The sequence below is a fragment of the Saccopteryx leptura genome, chromosome 1 (genome assembly GCF_036850995.1).
Source record: "Saccopteryx leptura isolate mSacLep1 chromosome 1, mSacLep1_pri_phased_curated, whole genome shotgun sequence".
Lineage (NCBI taxonomy): Eukaryota > Metazoa > Chordata > Mammalia > Chiroptera > Emballonuridae > Saccopteryx > Saccopteryx leptura.
Window position 1 is genome coordinate 350330585 of NC_089503.1, and position 12260 is coordinate 350342844.

The following is a 12260-nucleotide window of genomic DNA, read 5'->3' on the forward strand; positions in this document are numbered from 1 at the left end:
GATCAAATAATATTTGTAGAAATAAAAATCTAATAAAAATGGCTTAAATTATTTAACTTGCTGCAATGTTATCTGGAAGTAAGAGAATTAAATGACATTTTAAGTATGTCTTAAAGTAAGGATTTTAATGGCATGTGAATTGAAATTATGATATAAAGAAATATTGCGAATGTGTGAGGAAAATATTAAAATGGAAAATATTAGATGGTTATATTTAATCATGCTTTTTTGTGGAGATAAATACAGAACATGAAGAAATTTATTGTAAATAATATAATTTACTCCCATGGATCTGTCAGACATGGTGGTGTTTCAATAAGTCCATAGTATAACTAGATAACTAAATAAGGCCTAGAGCAAGCTATAGTACTCCAACTTTGCCATTTGGAGAATATATCAACTATCTATGAATTCCTGATTATAGGAATTACCAGAAATTTTAGGGGAGAAGAATTATTACAAAACAAACTGGTGGCCAAATTTATTTAAAACTATGTAACTTAACCCCTGGTAATTTTAGAAAATTAGGCAGCCAGTTTCCTATCATAGGATCAGCCTATTCAAAGCAGTGGCATGGGAAAGCTACTTAGAGGAATGAGATTTTGTCCTTAAAATTAAAAGACCCTAAGCATAGATGCATAAATTGGGTCATATTATGATGTTAAAAGAACTCAGGTTAAATTTAGGGGGTGTTATGCCTATGGCTTACTAGAGGTCTATCATCACCCCTTCCTATTTTGATTATGAATTATGGTGCTTTTGTAAAGTGAGGTTGTTGTGCTCTTTTTTTGTTTGTTTGTTTTTTCCTTATTTCCAAGTGAAAGGAAGGGAGATAGAGGGACAGACTCATGCATGCACTCTGAGATCCACCCAGCAACCCCCATCTGGGGCTGATGTTCTACCCATCTGAGGCCATGCTCACAACTGAACTATTTTTAGTGCCTGAAGCAGAGGCTCCACAGAGCTATCCTTAGCTCCTGGGGCTGATGCACTCTAATCAATTGAGCCATAGCTGCAGGAGAGGAAAAGAGAGAGAGAGAGAGAGAGAGAGAGAAGGAAGGGGAGGGGTGGAGAAGCAGATGGGTGCTTCTCCTATGTGCCCTGACTGGGAATCAAACCCAGGACATCCATATGCTGGGCTGATGCTCTACCACTGAGCCAACAGGCCAGGTCTGGTTGTGGCACTCTTGTTGGAGAAAAGATTCAGGTACTAGGATAGACAAGGGGATGGTATATTATATGGCTCACATTATACGTGAATAATGAGTGGAAAAGATTAGAAAAGAGATAATATAGTACCTTTGATGAAGGTACAAAATTCTCTGTAAAGGTCCAGATAGTAAATATTTCTGACTTTGCAGGTCATAGTGGTCTTTGTTGTAACTACTCAACTCTGCTAGTGTAGCAAGAAAGCAGACAGAAAATATATAAATGAATAAACATGACTATATTGTAATATAGTCTTAACAGGCCCTGAAATTTGATATTCATATATTTTCATGTGTTATAAAATATTCTTCTGGCTTGCTTTTAACTATTTAAAAAAGTAAAATCATTCTTAGTCTTTGGACTGTACAAAAACAGGCAACAGGCCAAGCAGCCCAAATTCTGCCCTCCGTACCCAGTTGCCAACTCCTGCCTCAGCTGCATGGATGGCTGTCCAGATGGAAAAAGGCCAGGAACCAGAGTTACTACCTAAGGAGCATCCACAGGCCACATCTCACACCTTTGGTAAATATAGCCAGAGCAGATCACACTCAATTCTCTTTGACCAGCACCCAAGGACAGCATGGGTACAAGATAGCAAAAAGCAGTGAAAAAAAAATGACTCTTTTGAACTATTCAATATAAAGACTGTTTTGCTTTTTAAGACTCCATAGTTAATATCTGTCTGCTCCAAAAGCCTGGGAACTCAGAAAAAGCAAGAACAGTGTCAATCATATTTGTTACCAATGCTTGTCACAGTGCTGGGCACATAGCAATGATCGCTACGTATTAGATGAACTGAACTGAATAGAGAGCTCAAAAAACCCCTAAGTCTATTCCAAATGAGATAAATAAATAGAATAGAATAGAACTCAGTCTATTCCAAATGAGTCAATTCCGTTACTTTATGATAAAGATTCTGATGTGGAAAGAAAAAATAAAATCATATAAAATAAGAGCTATCGCAAGAACTCTTGCTTATTTAACTAGCTAAAAAGGCACATAACAGCTTTGAATGAACTTGACAGTTAACCAAGAGGTCAAATATACATTACTTAAATGCAGCTTTATGTACTTTTAACAGACATTCATAAAGTTGCTGAGACTATGTAAAGTTCTCTATAAACGTTAGCTGATATGTAAAGAGCAACATCAGAAGGAGGCGTGATGAAGTAAAGTGTGCCTGCTCTGCTTGCTCTCCATCACAGACTCAAATCAGGAGCAGATGGCAACTGGGACCAGAGAAAATTTCAAAGGGATGAGACACGGGACATTCCAAAGTGCACACTGAACTTTTTCCACAAAGACTAATGTCACTTATAAGGACATCGTAGTCACTGAATTTACACGTGGCAACTGAATGACCTCAGAAGTAAAGCAATTCATTTTTACAGCTTGACGTCATTCAGTATTTGGGGGAAATGAATAACAATCAGCTACAGACATTTTTTGTCATGATTTTATACGTTCCATCTTAAATGTTTCACTTCTCTACACAAAAGAATAGTTCTTTTATATTTTGCTTTTCTTTATTCATATTAAACTTTTAGTTTCAAGGGAAAGTAATTAAGCCAGAAAAACAAACTTTCTGAGACATGTAAACAGTTAAGCTCACTTAAAATTTTCTGTAATAGATTCTATTGTTCATGCTATATAACTCCAATGCATTCTTTAAAGGAACAAAAACGATCTTAGTTATAGTGCTCTCAACTTTAGAATGTTCCGGAAACACACTTTTTCACTTTTAGAACTTTGTTCGCTTTTACAGTGTTTGACAACTATGTATCAGGAGGGCCCATGAAAGCAGCCACATGAACAGGTATTATTGTTTTATTTATCTCCTACAGAAGCCCATCCCATGTATTTTATTCTTTGGTGACTCTGATCACTGGTCATTGGCCACATCAAGAAGATGACATCAGTTGTGGATAAATCACCCTGGATGGGAATCGCTGAGGACTTCCATTTTTAAGGTGAAGCAGACTTTCAGGAAAAGCTAGTCCAGACTGGGAAGTAGTCAGATTATAATTATTTAGGGGACATGTTATATTAGATAAAAAAAAAAACAAAAAAACAAAAACCATAACCAATGTTACTATCTTCCTCATAAACTTTTGGTTGCTATACTTAACACAGTAATCCAGCCAAATGGTTTACCTGTTTCTCAAGAAACACACCTTCTCCTTTCTTGTCTTGGTGCTTTTGTTCATGCCTTCCTGTTGTCTACCATCTGAAACTCAATCTTTAGGACCTTAGAACCTGAGCCTGTGTTATCTCTCTCTTCCAGTGGTCCATAGCAGTTATTAGATTAACACAGAAGTTATGAACTCAGCTGCATCCAGAGGCCAAGAACTTAATGAACAAGCTGGGTTGGGTGTAACAAATAGCTCCTTACATGGAACCCCAATGTTGAGCAAATATGCCTTGTCTAAATAGAGCTGCCTCTTTTCCAACTCACGCACATGTCTCACGTGGAATTATGGGCCTCATGTTGCCATGAGTTCTGATTATTAAAAGAATTTTGCAGTGTTGATGTGAAACCTTTTAATTTATAAGTGTTAGCCCTTAAATTTCAAATGGTCAAATATAAGAATTGCACATCTTTGGCCTGAGGGGTATTAGACTGGAAGCTCTTTTTTAATATTCATTGATAAATTCATTTATAATTGATACTTTGAGTATTTTACATTTATTATATGACATAAATTTTTTTAAATAGGTTACAGTTTTATAATACTTAGTTTTTCTTTGTCCAAATAGAAAACAGACTACTTTAGATTGAGATTATATTGTATACACTCTAACTTCAGAGTCAACAAGGTGATTTATAAATAAAAGTGTTTAATATATGGTGATTTAGTTGATAATTTAATTAAATTTTAAAAAAGAAGTGAAATTAAGTTATCATAGAAAGTACTGAGTAAAATTGAAATGGAATAACAGAAAATTTTCATTAAAAATGTCTTAATAGAGGCATCTGCTTTGTCCAAAAGCAGCCTTTGTTATGAAGGTCATGAGCTATAAGACCTGAAAACCCTTTGTGAATTGCAAAGGACTATGGAGATGTTAATTGTGCTCTGGAGAAAAAAAACACATACAACAGCTTTTGTACTTCTGTAACAATGTAAAAATGCCTGCTATTTTATTTATTCATCCACTAATGGTTAATCATTGTGCCTATTAATTGTCTATAGTTTGTAGTTTGATACAAAGATCTCTTTAAATTGTCTTCGTTCCTTTAGGATTTCCTCCCTGTGTATTTATTCTGGGTTTTTTAAATATATATATTTGAGGAAGTCAGTACTTTGAGAAGGACAATAAAAAATAAACTGATCATCCCTAAGAAGTTTCAAGGCAGAAATGTTTTACTTCTCCTTTAATTACTGTGGTAGTACAGCTTTTTTCAGACAAGAGTTTTTAAGCTAGAAGTTGTTGCCAATGAGAAACTTCTTAACAGAAAGACATAATTGAGGTCATTTGAATGAAAAAAGTTTTATACTATCTCTAACAGATATGGGAATAATACAGAAAGTGTGTTTTTATATCTTTATTAAGAACATATATATATATATACACACACACATTTTAAAAACAGGAAAGTGAAAATAAAATGTTATTGTTTTTATCACAAGAAACAAGAACTTTTTCTGGCATGCTTTGGCTGTCAAAGAGGGAGTTCTGTTTGCGGTGAGAGGTAGGACATTTATAAGATCAACTTCCAGTACAGTTTTAAAGGACGCTATTATGCTCTAATATTTTCCCTTTCTCCCCAACAAGGGTCCTTCTTATGTTTGAAAAGTATATGCTTCAAGTGACCTGAGGTTAACCTCAGTCTCTCTTTTCACACTCCTACATGGATTCCAAATGATAGGCTTGTCCTTAGCATGCAGGTGAGCCAAAACCTGATTGCCAAGTCTTAGAAATGGCAAGCCAATTAAAAGCAAAGTGGCATGTAACTCTTTCATTGATAGCCAGGAGCAGAGTACACAGTGAAAGAAAGTGTGGTTGGAAGCAGGTCTGGTTGGCAAGACGGGAATGAGAGACTTAGGACTTCTTTGATATGTGGTTAATCAGAAAGCTTCATCTGTGAATATCTCTCTCTTTATTCTTGAATAAAATCCTTCTTTTCTTAACCTGTTTCTTTCACATCCAAAAATGCAAGTAACCCAAACTGTTAAATAAGCTTGTGTATCGAAAGCAAAATATTGACATGAAACACCATTTTGCTTTTCATAAATACCTTTCACATTTTAAATCCACCGGAGAATGCTGAGAGAAAGAGAGAGATATTCACAGAGGAAGCTGTGTTCACCAGCTCAAGCCAAGTCTTCACCCATCACCATTTATGCCCTCTTCACCCTCCTTCAACTCCCCACTTCCTGGCAATCACCATATAAGTAAAATTATTCTTGGTCTTTTATCTTAATAGTAAAATTTGAAACTATATCACTTAGTAAAAAGAAATAGTAACTTTTTTCATATAGGAAAGTAAAAATTAGTTTACTTCTTTCATAAACTAGCTTAACTTAATAAAAATGAGTCAAAATTATTGGTAAAATTAATTGAAAGCTAAATGTGACTTATTAATATGTTGACTACTTGAGAAGAAAAATAAATTTTTCTAATGCTGAATCATGTTTGATTTTCAGGGAAATTAGGTCAATCTATACATAGTTATAAAATTGGTAACTATGAGCCAACTATGCTGCCAATTTCATAGTTTTACATGATATTATTATTTTCAGTTTATGCATCCTTCTACAATTTTGTGGTTTGGTTTATTTATTATTAAACACTTTAAGTCAGATAATGGTAATGCTTGAATAAATTTCAATTTAATTATGTTAAATTAAAAAGTTCATTTTTAATGACATTTTATAGAATTTAAAATGATAGTTAATAAAATATTTGGAAGTAAGTGATGGGTTACATCAGAAACTTCATGAGGCCTGACCTGTGGTAGTACAGTGGATAAAGTGTCGACCTGGAACACTGAGGTCACCGATTCCAAATTCTGGGTTTGCCAGGTCAAGGCATATATGGGAGTTGATGCTTCCTGCTCCTCCCCCCTTCTCTCTCTCTCTATCCTCCCTAAAGTGAATAAATAAAATATATTTAAAAATTCCATGAAAGAATTCAATGTAAGCATGCTAAAGTAGATATCTATATGAACAAAGCACAATGAAATAATAACTGCAGTATTGGAAAGCATAAAATTTTACAAGCCAAATTGAGAATATTTTGAGCTATATGGAACATGTTTGAGTATTGACAGCAATAGAATATGTTATAAAAGGTCCTTTTGAAAACAGGGTTTTCATAGCATAAAAGACAGGCAAGGGGAAACATCATATATCATTTTTTAAAATTTTTTTGGTTTGAATCATAAATTATTTTTTTAATTGACTTCCATAAAACTTTTTAGGGCTCTTTGACATGAAAATTTTGTTAGCAGTGGTATGTTTAATAGGCCAAAGAAAGCCAAATAGCTAAAAATTCAGACACTTTGTCTTTTTTGACATACAGAATATATTACATGCATTCTATTCATTAAATTAATCTCTAGTCAAAATCCTAGAGAAATCTCTTAGAGGCAGTACACAATATATTTGTTTCAATAAGCTCTCATGTAATAAAAATAATTCCCATATCAAACAAGTAAACTCCCTGTGTCTACAACAAAACAAGCAAAAAATTTTAATTTTAAATATTTATAGTCTTTTTAAAAAATGGTATGAACTTGCCAAAGCAGGGACTATTTGATGAGTTAAAAATTGTCAAGATAATTTACAAATCAGAAGACACTCTATGAAGTATCTTGAGCTATCACAAATGTCTTACATTTTAAAAGATGAGGTATGTTAATTTTTTGTTGTAAAATATGGCCTACCTCATCAGAAAAAAGAATTGGTAAGGAAGAATTCTTGAAGGGAGCTGTTTTCCATGGCAGCCCACTCTGGGCGATGGAATGCTCGCTTGATGGTGGTTGGGTCTTGCTGGGTTCAGATACCACCCTCCAACAATACCTAAAGACAAGTGTGTGGGGAGATAATATTTAACTGAGGAGTCAGTAAAAGGATTAGTAGAGAATAAATGTATAACATATAATTCATTAAACATGATATACATGTGGACATATTCTGAGATATAATCACAAAACTCAAGTAGTAAGTAGTATACTGCTAGTACTAAACCAAAATTTCTGCAACTAAAACTTTGGTGAAATTCTTAGTATTAGCTAGAAAACATGTTTTATCCCATATTGGTGCAGAACTTGATTCTATGCAATCTGTTGATGTTCATCTGTCTTCACACTGGTTCATTCATATCTACATTACAAGATGTTCTTTATTGGATTATGGTAAGAAATTTATTATACAGATTTCTGTGTTGGTTTATAATTATGCAATGCTCATAATTTAAGTCTAGGGTTCTTCATTAATTTGTTTTGCTAGATATAGTTGCTTGTCTTCCTAATTTGCTACTACACATAGCCTTAAAATTCTAGCATTTAAGAATATTTACACTCTTTTAGAGAGCCCTGAAAAAAATCCCTGTGATTTCAGTTTCTTTCTCGACATTATTAAGTGATACCTAACCACCTTAGTTGTCCAACGCAGCTCAGTGTTCATTCTCTGTCTCTGTCTCCTCTCTCTTTCTTGGTCTAAGGACCTTCATTAGCCCTTTCCCAGGGGCCCTAAGTGTCCTTCTAAAAAACTAAGAGGCTACTCCTAAAGCTCTAAAGTGACAAATGAGTATTATACTTGGGCTGCAGTGCTTCGAGCCTGGGCTGGTCTCAGAGCTGCTTTGGCCAGGGTTCCAGAGCCTGGACCTATGGAAAGTCTACAGCTAAAGCCTGGATCAAGACAAATGGCATTTCCCACTGAAGTATTAAGGAACTGGGAAGAAAAACAAAACAGGACAGGAGATAAAATGGAAGGCAGAACATGTGAACTGCCTCTAAGGGGCTGTACCCACTAGGATTTTCCATAGGTGTACCTGCAGGCCTGCTCATTGATGACAGAAAGCCATTCAGGGAAGTGAGCACACCTGGACACCAATTTTAAGTAAGAGATACCTGCAAAAATGTGGTCCCATTGAGCCAAAGTCACTGGCTATATGTCACTTTTCTTTGTTCAACTGTCAAACATCATTCATCTCTGTACTAATTTAGAAATTGCACGCTGCACCATCAGCCACTGGCTTTCCAGGGTTCTCCCCCTGGGTGTTATTTATATTTGTGCTTCTCCTATATCCCAGGGATCCTGATCTGTAATTGATGACTGAGTTTCAGATATAGTTCAGTAGAATTGAGAAAGACTTTTGAAAGATCATTATTAATGAACCAAACTCAGGGTAGAAAAAACATTCAAAGCATGTTTAAATTCCATGGTTTTAGATAATGCAAACTTAATTTATCAACCCTTTAGAGATTTGTGAATTTTTATTTGGAAACTCAAAGTGCACATTAAAACTTCATTATTTTGCTATCTTCTAATACATTTGAGGCCACAAATGGTTTAGCAATTCTTTAGCTGATTTCTAGACACCAATTCTTTTCTTCTTGCAGAATTGTAGAGAGTGATGGCATGAGGCTAAGGAGGTAGGCAGATTGTGAAGTAGCTTATGGTTGTATAAAAGAATTTGAGTTTTATACTGAAGTATTTATAGCAAGAGAGTAACGTTCATCAACTCAAATTTTTGAAAGATAATTTTCCTTCAGTGTAGAGAATAGCTTTTGAGTGGATGAGAGTATTGAAAAGGAGACCATAAGAAAACTATTGTAAGAATACAAGTGAAAAATCAGTAGTCTTAACTAAAAAAGTAACATCTGGAATTGAGGGAATAATGTTGATTGAGACCCAATTGTAAAGAAAACTATAAAAAAATCTGGTTAAAGATTAAATGAGAGTTATAAAAGAGAGGACACAATCTGAAATACTTCCAGCTTTGGGTCCTTAAGACCTAGCTGGACAGTTCATACGAAGGGATAGCTGTTAAGAGGACATGGATTACTAAGAGTTGAGCTCAGTATTGGACATTCTGAGTTTTGGCTATATGCAGAGATTCCTAGGCAGTTAGACACTGATCTATATCTCACAGAGAACCAACCACTATATAATAAGCATATAGAGGAAAAAGAGTTGCTGAGAGGTTAAGAGGACAGCTTCATAAAATGAGGATGCAAAACTGGGCAAAGTACTACACAGGAACCTAGCAAGATGAATACTGAAAAGATATTATTGTGTTTGACAACACTAAGAATTCTGATGACATCTGGAAGACCATTTCAACAGTCTGACTAGGACAAAAGCCAGATTCTACTTGGTTGAAAAATAATAATAGTAATAGTTAACATTTTTTGCATATTTATTGAGTGCCAAGTGCTTTTCTGCATCCTCTTTCAGTATAAATGCATTTAAATCCTCACAACTGCTCTATAACGTGAGTATTACTATTATCATCAGCAGCATTTTTCTGATGAGAAAATGAAGTGCAGAGAAGATAGTAATTTATGAACATCACACAGATTAGGAAAAGTAGCAGAATTGGGATTTGGCCTAATTTTGCTCAGAACCTGTCTTAACTACCACACTACTATTCTCTGCTGAATGAGAAGTAAGCAAGTGGAGCAATATGTACAGATGCCTCTTCCAAATATTTAAATATTTAAAATGGAAGAATAGTGAGGCAGAAAGGAATAGTAAAATAACAAAGCAGGATCAAAGGGTACACAGTGAGATAGGATAAGCTGTGAAGCCAGAAAAAGGCAACTGCACCATTTTTTTCACTGTTATTTCAAGAAATTAACTATATTTCTTCATGTATAAAATGGAGACAATTATACTAAAACAATAGAAATACTACAAGGGTTAACTGCATGATAAATACAAATAGTCTAACATGGCTCTCCCTCTCTCACTCTTTCTCTCTCCATATATATATATATATATATATATATAATAAGTGCAAAGAAAACATGGTTTTCTTCCTTCTTTAAAGAGCCAGATGAGTATCCTGACCTGTGGTGGTGCAGTGGATAAAGCGTCAACCTTTAATGCTGTGGTCACCGGTTTGAAACACTGGGCTTGCCTGGTCAAGGCACATACAGGAAGAAACTACTCTGAGTTGATGCTTCCCACTTCCTCCCACACCCTCTTTCTCTCTTTTTCTAAAAAAACAAAAAACAAACAAACAAACAAAAACCCAGCCAGATGAGTAGATGAGTGCTGGTGCCTTGCCAATAAAATACCAGGTGATTTCACACTTCATGGTTTGCTCCTACAGGGTCAAGAGCTCTTCTAAATCTACTAAAAGCATTTGTTTCCTTTTCAAACTATTTATCCCTCATTTCTGTGTCTCTCATGCTAGCACCTTATCACTCTGGGTAAGCTGAGGGTCCACCGACAGCTAAAAGTGTCTTCCTCCATTGGAAGTCTGCACTGATGCCCTCAAATTTTCACCCACTGTGTGTCTATGCCCTTTGTGTGACTTGGTTGTGTAACTGCTTTCGGCTAATGGGATGTTAGTATATATGATGCTAGAAGATGATTAAAAAGCACATATTTATTATTGCCTTTTCTCTCTTGTCCTTCCACCACCCAAAGACTATGTATGCTTGGCTAGCCTGCTGAAGGACAAGAGGTCAGGAGGGGAGTTGAGTCACCAGGATGCCCTGGCTCAGCCCAATCTAAATGGCCAAACTGCAAACTCATAAGCTAAATCCTTCTTCTTTTAAGCCACTGAGTTTTGGGGATTTTAAATACAACACTATTTGGCTATAAGTAACTGATAAGCTTTGTCAAAGTTGAGCATTTTATCAACTGCCAGTAGGGTGCTGCTGAAGCTATCCTTGGCTCCTGCTGAATTAGTTACAACTTTTTCATTGAAAACACTTAACTCCTTAGCCTAGCCTATGGTGGCACAGTTGATAAAGCATCGGCCTGGAACACTGAGGTTGCCGATTCGAAACCCTGGGTTTACCTGGTCAAAGCACATATGGGAGTTGATGCTTCCTGCTCCTCCTACCTTCTCTCTCCCTTCTCCCTCTCTCTCTCTTTCTCTCTCTCTCTTTTCTAAAATAATGAATAAATAAAATCTAAAAAAAAAGTTTAACTCCACTCTTCCATAGAAGGAAGTAGGATTAGAAAGAGTGTCCCATGTTCCTGGGGCCCTCAACTTCATATAATGGCTCCCTGAAACTGCAACATTCTCCTCCCTGCTTCCTCCGTGAGGACTGGGTGGGAGAATGAATTCAGCCTCATGGTCTTTAGCAGACCATACATTTCTGCTTCTCCTTATTCCTATGTAGATTGGACTTAAAAATTCAATGTAAATGTTTTGACAACCTTCTTTTAGTAGGAAGACAGAATATTGCATATTCTTTCTGTTAAAACTTCACTAACCAGGTTCTCTTCAGCCCCACATTATTTAATATAAGCAAATGAACAAACTAGAACATGTAGGATCATTGTCTGCATTTCTGGCCCCCAACCATGTGAGTACATTTGATTGCTACTTGTTCTTGTTGCCCTCAATCACACAAGGTTCAACCAGAGGCAATAAAGCCAGTAGGTGAAGTTGCGTCCCCTTTTCTGACCGGATCCCAAAGCGTTCCAGGCAATGTGATCATTTCAACAGTTGCCCTGGAGATGAGTCCAGGCTTTTGTCTACTTTGTTGCAAGGAGTAATATTATTTTTATACAACGCATATCCAATCTACAACTGGTGACATTCTAACTATGCTGTTCTTGTGAAATTCAAAATGTAGAAATTAAAAGGACAGAAACAAGTCAGAATAATATTCTTAAAAATATTTTGGCCAGTACGTGCAATTTTGGGGTCTCTTTTGGGAAGCATGGAACAGCTTGAGAGTATGCATCAGCTCTGTGGTCCTCACAGCATACTGCCGGGCCATCTTACAGCCCTGTACCATTAAAGTAATTGAGCAGTTAGCTTAAATATATTTGCAACCTCTGTGTCTTTGTTTCTGTTATGACAGACCCTTTAGTTTAGACTTTCTCTATTTAAGTAATGGTAGCTTTGATAGGTGA